We start from the raw sequence: 10,543 nt of genomic DNA, 5'->3' as shown, positions 1-10,543 counted from the left end.
GGCCACGGTCGCAGGCTAAGCCCGCTGAAGGCCTAGGGGCTGCAGGCCGGTCCAGAGCGGGGAAGAGGTGACAGACAGAGCCTAAAGGGCAGAAGTGAAGCGGATATGTGAGCACACGGGGAGCAGAACTGGTTAAGAGGAGAAATTGAAGAGTAGTTTGGGAAGTGATGTTTATGCCCTTCGTGATTAGAAAGAAAAGAAAGGCCAGTGGCAGGCCCATCCCTTGGGCTTCCTGACCCGGACTCCCAATCTGTCCTTACTTCCTTAGTATCCCATTGGAAAGGGAATTCCTGGTTCTATAAATGCCAGGTTCCTCTTGTCCACACACCAGCAGCTCTCTTTTCTCATGCGTCTTTGGTTCTTTCTCTACTGGCTCTGTTCTCCTCACACACAAAAAAATGTTGAAGTCTCAACCTTTTAACACAAAACCAAACTCTATTCATTTTGCATCTTATGGTTCATGATCTTATTCTAACTTCCCTTGGCTTCCAGCTTCTGGAAGGAGCAGACTCCCTGGCCCCACTCCTCTCTTCCCTTGCTGTTCCCTCCGTGCAGTCCGGCCGTGTCGCCAATCCCTGACTGCACATGGTCCCACTGATATTAGCGGTGAAGTTCATGTCCAAATCACTAGGTAGTTTTCAGCCCAAATCCAACTAAGCTGTTGGCAACATTTACAACTTTATTTATTTATTGTGTAAGTAATGAAGTAATGTATGTTATCTGGTTATAGAAACAAAATAATTTGTATAAGATTATGTAAATTTATTCAATAATTATTGAGTGCCTACTATTTGGCTGACACTGTTCTAGGCCCTGTAGATGCAGAAGTAGATGAGATCCTGTCTCAAGGTTGCAGCCAGGTCTTAACATCGGAGTTCTTTATCCAGGGCCATGTCAGGAGGCGTGAGACTTTGGTTGATGAGACAGCAAAGCCCCCATAAAGGTGCCAGTATGTGACTACCTTCTCTGCTTGCTTCGCAATCAGAATTTCAGACTGCCCGCTCCAATGCTATTGTCATCATACAATTAACAACTCTCTTAGCAACATAGTATCTTAAAGTTGCTGAAAATGTGGTACTTTCAGAGGCAATAACCACTGCTTATGCTTCCCAATCCTCATCCCCTCCGCCAACTAAGCTTTCCTTGTATCTTCTTGTAGCTTGCTTCATATTGGGGGTGATGGGGTCAGACTCACAGTACACAAGTAAACAATTAACAATTAGGACTGTAAATGCTAGTCTAAATGATCTTACCTAAGATCAAGTGTAGAACTGTCAATGACGTGAAGGAAACAGAGCAGGACAATGTGATATCAAGCACCACTATGATCTGAATGTTCATGTTCCCCCCAGTATCATATGTTGAAGTCCTAATCCCCCGAGGTAATGGTATTAGGAGATGGGGTCTTGCGAGGTGATCAGGTCTGAGGACAGAGCCCTCGGGAATAGTAAGATCAGTGCTCTTACAAGAGAGACCCCACAGAGACCCCCTGCCCCCTTCCATGCTATAAAAGACACAGTGAGGTCACTAGAGCGTGTGAAGTGCTGGTAGATCTGACCCAGTGCAGAGACGGGAACTGAGGTGCAGAAGGGGCAGGGATCTGTCATGCAAGTGGGGGAGTTTGCGTTGACAAGAGCAGAAATACACACACCTTTTAAAGCTCTTCCCCTTAGCTGTAGCAGAGTCACTCTGGACTCTCCCCTTCTTTTGTGATTGTTCCTTCCCAGTTTCCTTTTCAGACCCCTTTTTAATTGTGGGTGACAGCAGGTTCTGTCCACAGCTGTCTTTGATCCTCTACCTGTTCCAAAGACCATTGTGTGCCTGACCACACTGGCCTAGACCACTGGATTTCACACTCTCATGCACCAATGCTGAAATGCAGATACATATATTTTTTAATCTCCCCAATTCTATTTCTAACCCAGACCTATCCTCTGACCTCCTGATTAAGCTGCTTATTTGATACCTCCACTTGGATGGAGGCTTCTTGAATTTAACATGTCCAAAACTGGGATTCTTGGGTCCCCCTACACACACACAAGCGCGCGCGCGCACACACACACACACACACACACACACACACCCCAAAAAAACCAACACTAATGGTGGGGGGAGAGCTGCTCATTGATGGCCCATATTTCAACTCTGCATAACCTGTACCCCCATTCTTTTTTTTAAGTGATCTCTATACCCCGCGTGGGGCTCAAACTCACCACCCCGAAATCAAGAGTCACACGATCTACCAATTGAGCCAGCCAGATGCCCCCCTTTCTTTGAGGTACCCCATTCTTTGAGACAAACTTTGGAAATTCTTTCATTCTCATGTACGTTTCATAGTGACAGCACTAGAGCTCTACCAGTTCACCTTCCTTCCCTAGACACTTGGAAGAATGCTATTTACCCATCTCCTTGCAGTTAGACTCAGTGATGGCAATCACCGTGGCCACTGAAATGTGGGGGAAATTACACATATGGCATCTGCGTGGAAATATTTAGGAACAGGTGCACAATTCTCTTCAGTGTCTACCTCCCGCCCCACCGCTTTCTTTGTCCCAAAGTTATCATGTGTTGAGATGCAGATGCCTAAGATCAAAGCAGCCTAGAATGCTGAGCCATCGCGCGTAGGACAGTTGCCCATCTAGACCTGTAGCTCACAGTGAACAAGGAAAAAAAATGAAAAACACTGTTGTCTAAGTCCCCGAGATTTTTGCTGTTTTTTAATTCTGAGGTGTGTGCGTGTTGTGTATTTGAGGTTACTGCACTATAATCGAACCTATCTTGATTATATAAATGCTGTGCAAATGCATATTTAAGACACACTCTTCCAGCCTCCGCTTCCAACTAGCTGACCACCCCTGAGCCTCTCCTAAATAGAAATTCTGGAACTGTCCGTGCCCCAAAACCCTCTTCTCCTCTCCCGAATTTCAGTTATCATCACCATCCACTTAGTCACTCAATCCTGAATCCAAAAACAGGGATTATCATAATGCCAACCCCTTCCTCATGCCCACAGTCTGATCACGGAGCTTCCCGGATGTCTCAGGTCTGTCCTGGACATCTGCAGTGGCCTCCTTCCTGTTCCTGCTTCCGGTCTTGGGATACACAGGATACTTCCAAGGTCAGAAGTTAACAAAGGGTCCCTAGGAACATTTCTGCCTCCCACCTCTGACCCCCAGCCACCTACTTCCTCAGTCCACAGGCAACCACAGTGACTGGATCTTTAGGTGCCTGTGCAGAGCTAGTTGTTCAATGTCTGTGTATCTGTCAGTCATCTTCCAGAGACACACAACTGACCACCTCCCACTTTAAAGCCTTTCAATAACTTTCCGTTAGATTCTGGAGTGTTTAGGACCCGGCACCGGCAGTCTCCTCAGCCTGCTGGTCTCTCAATTCCAGATAACCCCCTTCTCTGTTGAAACTGTTCCCGCCTCTGGGCTCTTCCCTATGCTGTTCCCTCTGCTTGGACAGTTTTCCCTCAGATCTGTGCATGCTAATTCTTTCCTTAAATATTACCTGCTCAGGAATCGTGCACAACCTCCTCATCCCTGTTTTTCTCTATCACAGATGGCCCCCTGCTTGTCGCCTCCCAACCTCTACAAGTAGTCCTCGTATATTTACTGGGATGTTCACTTGTTTATTGATCATCTCCCACATTAGACCGTAAGTTCGAAGAGACCAGAGGTTGTGTCTGTTCTGTCTGGTTTATCACTCACTGTATACCCCGCTTCTAGCTCTGTGCCCATCACAACATAGAGGCACAGTAAACGAATGAATGGATGGGTGGATGGATGGATGGATGAATGAATGAGGTACTGATGGGAACGTTAGTGTCTGAAAAAAGGGGGGGAAAGGCAGATGACACTAAAAAAAGAAACTAGCTTCAACTATGTAAGCAGGCAAATTTGGCCTCCATACTGTTTCTCTCCAGAGTACAGATTTTAGATTTTGATCCTGAGCTTCCTCCCTGGTGTTTGGGCGTGTCTCTGGTTAAGCCAGCCATCCCGTGCAGAAAGGGGAAGGTGAGGAAGAGAAGAGTGAAACATCGCTCCTGAAGTTTGAAGGCCTTGAGTTCTCTGGGAGGGGTTGGTTTCCACGGTTTTCCAGACCTTGTATTTTGTCACAGACATCTAATAACATCTAATAAACAGAGGTATTAGGCAGTCACATCTTCCTCTGTTTTAGGGACCAAAAGTTCTGTTTGTGTTTTTTTATAAGCAAGTAACACCAGAAAAGGCAGTGACTCCCACACTGAAACAGCAACATGTTTGTTAGGAATGTTAACTCCATAATCTCAAATCAGTATCTACTTCTGCCTTAAATGTTTTAATACAGCACGAGTTTTCCTCATTGCTTTTATGATTACATTTATCATTCTAGATAACAGAATACTAAAACTGTCTTAAGGATAAACTGGAAAAATAAAAATCACATCCCTTGAACAAGCTTTTCAAGTCACAAAAGCTAATTAATATGTCCATTTTCATCTGTCACTCTCTCCTTGGAAACCAAACAACAAAGCTTCATTCATCTACTTTAATTTCACCTTTGGAATTTATCTCTAGGTGTCCAGGTCAGCTGATTGGATTAGCTAGGTAATGGGACCCAGCCATTTGGCCTTTATCTCTTACCAGAGTAGAGGATAAAATCCAAGCTCCTTACTGTGCTCCATAAGACCCCTCATAACCCGGCCCAGTTCCCCACACCCACCCCAGCCTCACTGCTCACCACTTCTTCCCTTACTCAAGTGGAGAAAGGTCATGGGCTCACAGGTGTGTTGCAATGGTACAGATCTCTCCTGTTCACCTGAATATTTCTGTTCCAGGGTAGAGAAGGAAGCTCGAGCCTCCTTTTATATATGGTATAGACAGGGAAAATGGGTTCAAGGATCCTGCTCTGCTAGATTCACCACAAATGGAAGAGCAAGGAAATGAATTCACCTGGAAAGGGGTAGGGTTGACTGCTTGGATCAACAAGGCAAAGATCAGAGGCCCTCCTCAGCCATGCGGCAATGCCACCATGTTCACAGGTGCTTTGAAGGGCACCACCATGACCCAAATGTGTCTCCCTCAAATTTATATGTTGAAACCATAATCCCAAAGGGATGGTATTTGGAAGTGTGACCTTTGACAGGTACGGGGTCAGGACAGTGGAGCCCTCACGATGGGGTTAGTGCCTTTACAGGAAGAGGCCAGAGGGCAAGCCAGGTGAGGACAAAACAGGAAGATGACCTTCTGTAAACGAGGAAGAGGGCACTCGCCAAGAACCTGACTGTGCTGCCACACTGATGTCAGACTTCTGGCTTCCAGAACTGTGAGAAATAAATGTCTGTGGTGTAAGCCACCAGCGTATGGTCACTGGTTACAGCAGCCTGAACTAAGGTAAGAACCGTACCTGGTCTCCCTGGAGACTCTGCTGACTTGCAGTACTGGTCGGACAGGATGTGCACCATTCTCTTACATCTGGACAGTGACCTTCAGATGCTCCTGCCGTGAGGTGTAGAGCTTCTCCATGACTGGGATAGTGATGCGTAAAGACAGAAAAAAAAATTGCAAACAGATTCTAAAATAGATTATTAGGTGGTCAACTTATCTAGGCTGTAGGAAGTGTAATATCAGAGGCGCTCTCAGAAACAAGGCCTCAGGATATCCTTGTTTGGCCTGAAGTCTGGGAGTAGTGCAATGTGAAGAGGTGTATCTGTGCTTGGAATGCTTTTTATTTTATTTTTTGAAGATTTTATTTATTAGAGACAGAGACAGCATGAGCCTGGGGGGAGGTGGGCTGAGGAGGAGGGAGAAGCAGAGTCCCCATTGAGCAGGGAGCCCCAAGTGGCCCCAGGACCCCGGGATCACGACTGAGCCCAAGGCAGATGCTTAATCAACTGAGCCACCCAGGCGCTGCTGGAGTGCTTTTTTAAAATGGGCTCTCAGAAGAAATCTTGTGTTAAAGATAGAGTTAAGCATCTTGATTGTGGTGGGGTTTACATGATGTTGTACTTGGGATAAAACTGCACACAGCTGCACACATACACATACACAGTGTATATATAACTGGCAAAATGTGAATAAACTCTGTGGTTTGTACCAGTGTCAATGTCATGAGTTGTATATTGTACTTTTTATGGTTATGCCAGATGTGAACACTGCAGGAGGCTAGGTGAAGGGTACAGGAGATTCTGGCTGTACGTTTCTTTGCAAATTCCTGAGAATTTGTAATTATTTCAAAAAGTTGTTTTGTTGAAGTTGGGCAGGGGTACTCAGAACACTGGCACACTTGATCTAAAACAGTGCACTTGGGGATGACCTTCAAGCTACATCTCATGCAAAAACAGTTCCTCCGTGTCCAGGCCCAGAGATGTCCCTGAAGAAAAGGATGAAGTGTGCTGCCTTCGTCAGCAGATTGAAAATGAGTTTAGAGCCTAGCAGAGCCTCCAGCTTCCTGAAGCTCTTTGTGCATCAAAGTGTATTCCCCAGCCCCTCTTCTGGAAATCTGTAGGGTGAGCAGGTAGATAAGGCAGGTGAGCTGTGGTAGGCTCCAAGAATAGGCCTGTAAGCCCAGGAAACTCTGAACCACTGTACACTAATCTGACCATGATTCCCAAACCATACTGGCCTTCTTTTAGAATCACTGCAGCTTAATTCAGTCTTCCAGCAATATTTATTAATCACCTACTATGCACCCGGCACTCTTCACTCCTTGCCTCACACCATATACCCAAAATCAGCTCCAGATATGTGTCTAAATGTGAGAAATAAAATTTCTATTAGAAAACATAGGAAAATATTTTCCTTATCTTTGGGAAATATTCCTTAAAATATATACACCACCCCCAAAAAAAAGCTAACCGTTAAGGAGAAAAATAATAAATTGAACTACATTAAAATTAGAAAGGCACAATTAAGTGTGAAAAGGCACTCCACAGAATATGATGTGGGACTGCCAGCAAGTGGTCAAGAAAGAAATCTTGAGGTGTTTTCAGTGCAAAAAGGGACTTTTCTTACAGCACAGAAACAGGGCTGGTGGGTAGAAAGAGCTGCCCTGGGATTGTGAGGAATGACGATTGGTTACTGGGGGTTAGGAATAGCATAGGTCTCTAAGGAATTTGGAAGCAAGCCTTCCAGAACCTTGAGGGGCTAGCTGCTGTTAAGATAAAATTATTTACTACTGTCTAGTAAGACACTAGCCATGAGATCCTTCAGATGTGTATCAGTGGGTCATATGTTTCAAGGATGATTGCTAATTTATATCCTGGGGTGGGAGATATTCATGATTATCAGAGGGATGTAACACCAGAGCAAAGTTACAGTTATAAAACATTAAAGAGAGTCCTTGAGGGAACTGTAGGAGTGTTACAATCTGTGTGCTTCAGGAATCCTGCCTGGAGACTGGGAGCTGCAGCAAAGGCCAAGCTTTGCTCCTTTTTCTCCCATTAAATAGAATAATGTATTTGTAATGCATATTTCTACCTGCTGGGGAGAACAAATTTTCTCTGCCCTTCAAGACCCTTCTAGCTGGACTAGTAATCAACTTGATTAAAGACAGCTTAACAGAAGAAAATTTAATTTAATTTCCTATATATAGGGAATCCACACAGATGCAGATATTCCAAAGACAGGTTAAAGGGGTACGTATGTCATTCAACTAAGGAGAAGGGGGTAGGAGTCTGGCACCTCAAAGGGATGGAATGCAATTGACAGGAAGATGAGAAAGAGTAAATGATCGTTAAATGTTTGCAGGGTCACTGAGAAACAGTGGGACACAGAGGACTTTGATCAAATAGGCCTTGCTAGGTCTCTCCTTGTCTACTGTACCTAGTTCATATAATATAGTTATCTATGATGATAGCTCTCTTCCTGGAGTAGGTCTTCTGTCTAAATTGTTTTAGGCAGTTGTGGGGGAGGTAAGAAGCTTTTCCTGAATCTGCTAGGTTTTAATTGCTTTTAACTCAAAAATAATCTTCATGCCAAAGTGGACCATTTTGGGACAGCCTACCCTTGGCCCATACACAACAAGGGATTTGTATCCTTACCATATAAACTCTTATGAGGCCATTAAAAGTAGATGACAAAAAGAAAAATTGGCAAAGGGCTTGGGTAGACAATTTCCCAAAGGGGATATTTAAATATAATAAACATCTGAGGAGACACTTAACTTCCTTAGTGATTAGCATAAGGCAAGTTAAAACCACAGTATGATACTACTACACAACCCACAAGAATGGCTCAAATGGAGGGGCACCTGAGTGGCTCAGTTGGTTAAGCAACCTCTTGATTTTCGGCTAAGGTCATGATCTCAAAGTCCTAGGATTGAGCCCCTCATGGGGCTCTGCGCTCAGCAGGGAGTCTGTTTGAGGAGTCTCTCTCTCCCTCTTTCTCTCTCCGCCCCTCCCCCACTCATGCTTTTTCTCTCTCAAAAAATAAATCTTAAAAAAAAAAAAAGGTTCAAATGGAGAAGAGACACAAATCAAGTGTTGACAAAAATGTGTAGCAACCAGAACTCTAACTTCCCAGCTGAAGGAAGTATAAATTGGCACAATATTCTGGAAAACAGTCAGCCGTGGATACTAGATGTCTGGCGCAGGGTCTGCTGGAGCAGAATGTGTGCACGACCCAGTGAATCCACCCCCAGGTGCATACTTCACCAAATTGTGCCTATGTTCACTGAAAAACAACAACAATGAGAATGTTTGTGGCAGCACTATTCATGAAAGCCAAAAGATGCACACACAAGTGTACACAATCGGTAGAATGGATAAGGAAGTGGTCGTAAGTCCAGACAACAGATGCGTTCCAGCAGTGAGAACGGATGATTGCTGCGTGCAGGAACATGGATCTCATGACTGTAATGTTGAGTGGAGCGAGACACAAAGTGGGGGGAGAAATAATATTCTTTGATTCTTTTTATTTGAAGTCCAAAAAAACGGGCTTGAGTTATGGACCGTAGAAAAGGCCCACAGTGACCCCCTGACTGAATCCAGGCAGGCCCATCGAGCGACCAACCTCAGAACATCTGTAGACCCTAACTGACCAATGGGCTACCTACAAGTAGGCAGTTACCAAAAAAGGGAAGATTCGATATGTTGCCATACCTCTTTTCCTTCCCCCTTTAAAAACTGCCCCCACACACTGCCTCATGGCAGAAAGCTTCTCCTCTGCTCTCAGGCCTGCCACTCCCTTGGGGCATATTCAATAAACTTGTCTCCTTTGTTCTTCCTCAAGTGAATTTTTTCAACTTCCCATGCCATCAGTTCCACCTGATTCTTGCTCCAGTTTGGGGGGTCCACATCCAACCAGACAGACACCACATTTAGATCACACAGGTGTTAATAGTTACCAGTAGAGAGCTTGAGAGGCTTCTGGGCTGCTGGTTATGTTCTGCTTATTGACCTGGCTGCTGGCTATCCTGGTATCCTTGTTTTGTGGAAATTCCTCAAGCAGTACACTATACTTTGTATCCTTTTGATATGTACATATGTTGTACCAGTGTGATAAGTTTGCTTAAAGGACACCTGGGTGGCTCAGTCCATTAAGCTACTGCCTTCAGCTCAGGTCATGATCTCAGGATCCTGGGATCGAGCCCCACATCAGGTTTCCTGCTCAGTGTGGAGTCTGCTTCTCCCTCTCTCTGCCCCTCCCCCCACCTGCTTGTGATCTCTCCCTCGCTCTCCCTCAAATAAATGAATAAAATCTTTTTAAGATTTTGCTTAAATTAATGAAAATCATTGCACAAAATAAACTGGAAATACTTGGGTAAGAATTATAAGAATTAACTGAGATTGGGGCACCTGGGTGGCTCAGTCAATTAAGCATCTACCTTCGGCTCAGGTCATGATCCCTGGGTCCTGCATCGGGCTCCCTGTTCAGCAGTAAGTCTGCTTCTCTCTCTGCCCCTACCCCCTTTTTATTCTCTCTCTCTCTCTCTCTCAAAAAATAAAATCTTAAAAAAAAAAGAATTAACTAAGATTATTCGTAACATTGTTATTACATTGAAAAGCCTTTATAAAAAGACATTGCACACAAATAGAAGTGGAGCTATATTTTAAAGTTTTATTTATTTTTATTTGAGAGAGAGAGAGCATGAGAGGGAAGAAGGTCAGAGGGAGAAGCAGACTCCCCATGGGACTCCAGGATCATGACCTGAGCCGAAGGCAGTCGCTTAACCAACTGAGCCACCCAGGTACCCCAGAAGTGGATCTATAAATAATACAGCAAAATGATGGCTGATGAGAGCAATGGCAAACTGAAAATGTAGCTTTTTTATTATATTTAATAGTCTTGTTCATAAAGGACACATCAGAGTAGTATGAAAGGCTACTTTACATTTAATAAAAAATATGTGCAAATATTTCCAAATGTACATGTTTGATTTTTTTCATTTGTTATTGAAATTCATATACAACACTGGAATCTTATTCTATAGGTTAAAAACATAACAGAAGACAACTTTAATTTCAAGTAAAATTTCCATTGACAATACAGATTTAAAAGTATGGTTACTATTCACAAAATGCACAGAAAAGGCAGTATTCCTAGAGTGTGCTTGGGAA

This window comes from Mustela erminea, chromosome 11 (assembly GCF_009829155.1).
Source record: "Mustela erminea isolate mMusErm1 chromosome 11, mMusErm1.Pri, whole genome shotgun sequence".
Classification (NCBI taxonomy): domain Eukaryota; kingdom Metazoa; phylum Chordata; class Mammalia; order Carnivora; family Mustelidae; genus Mustela; species Mustela erminea.
Note: the sequence above shows the minus strand (reverse complement) of the source record.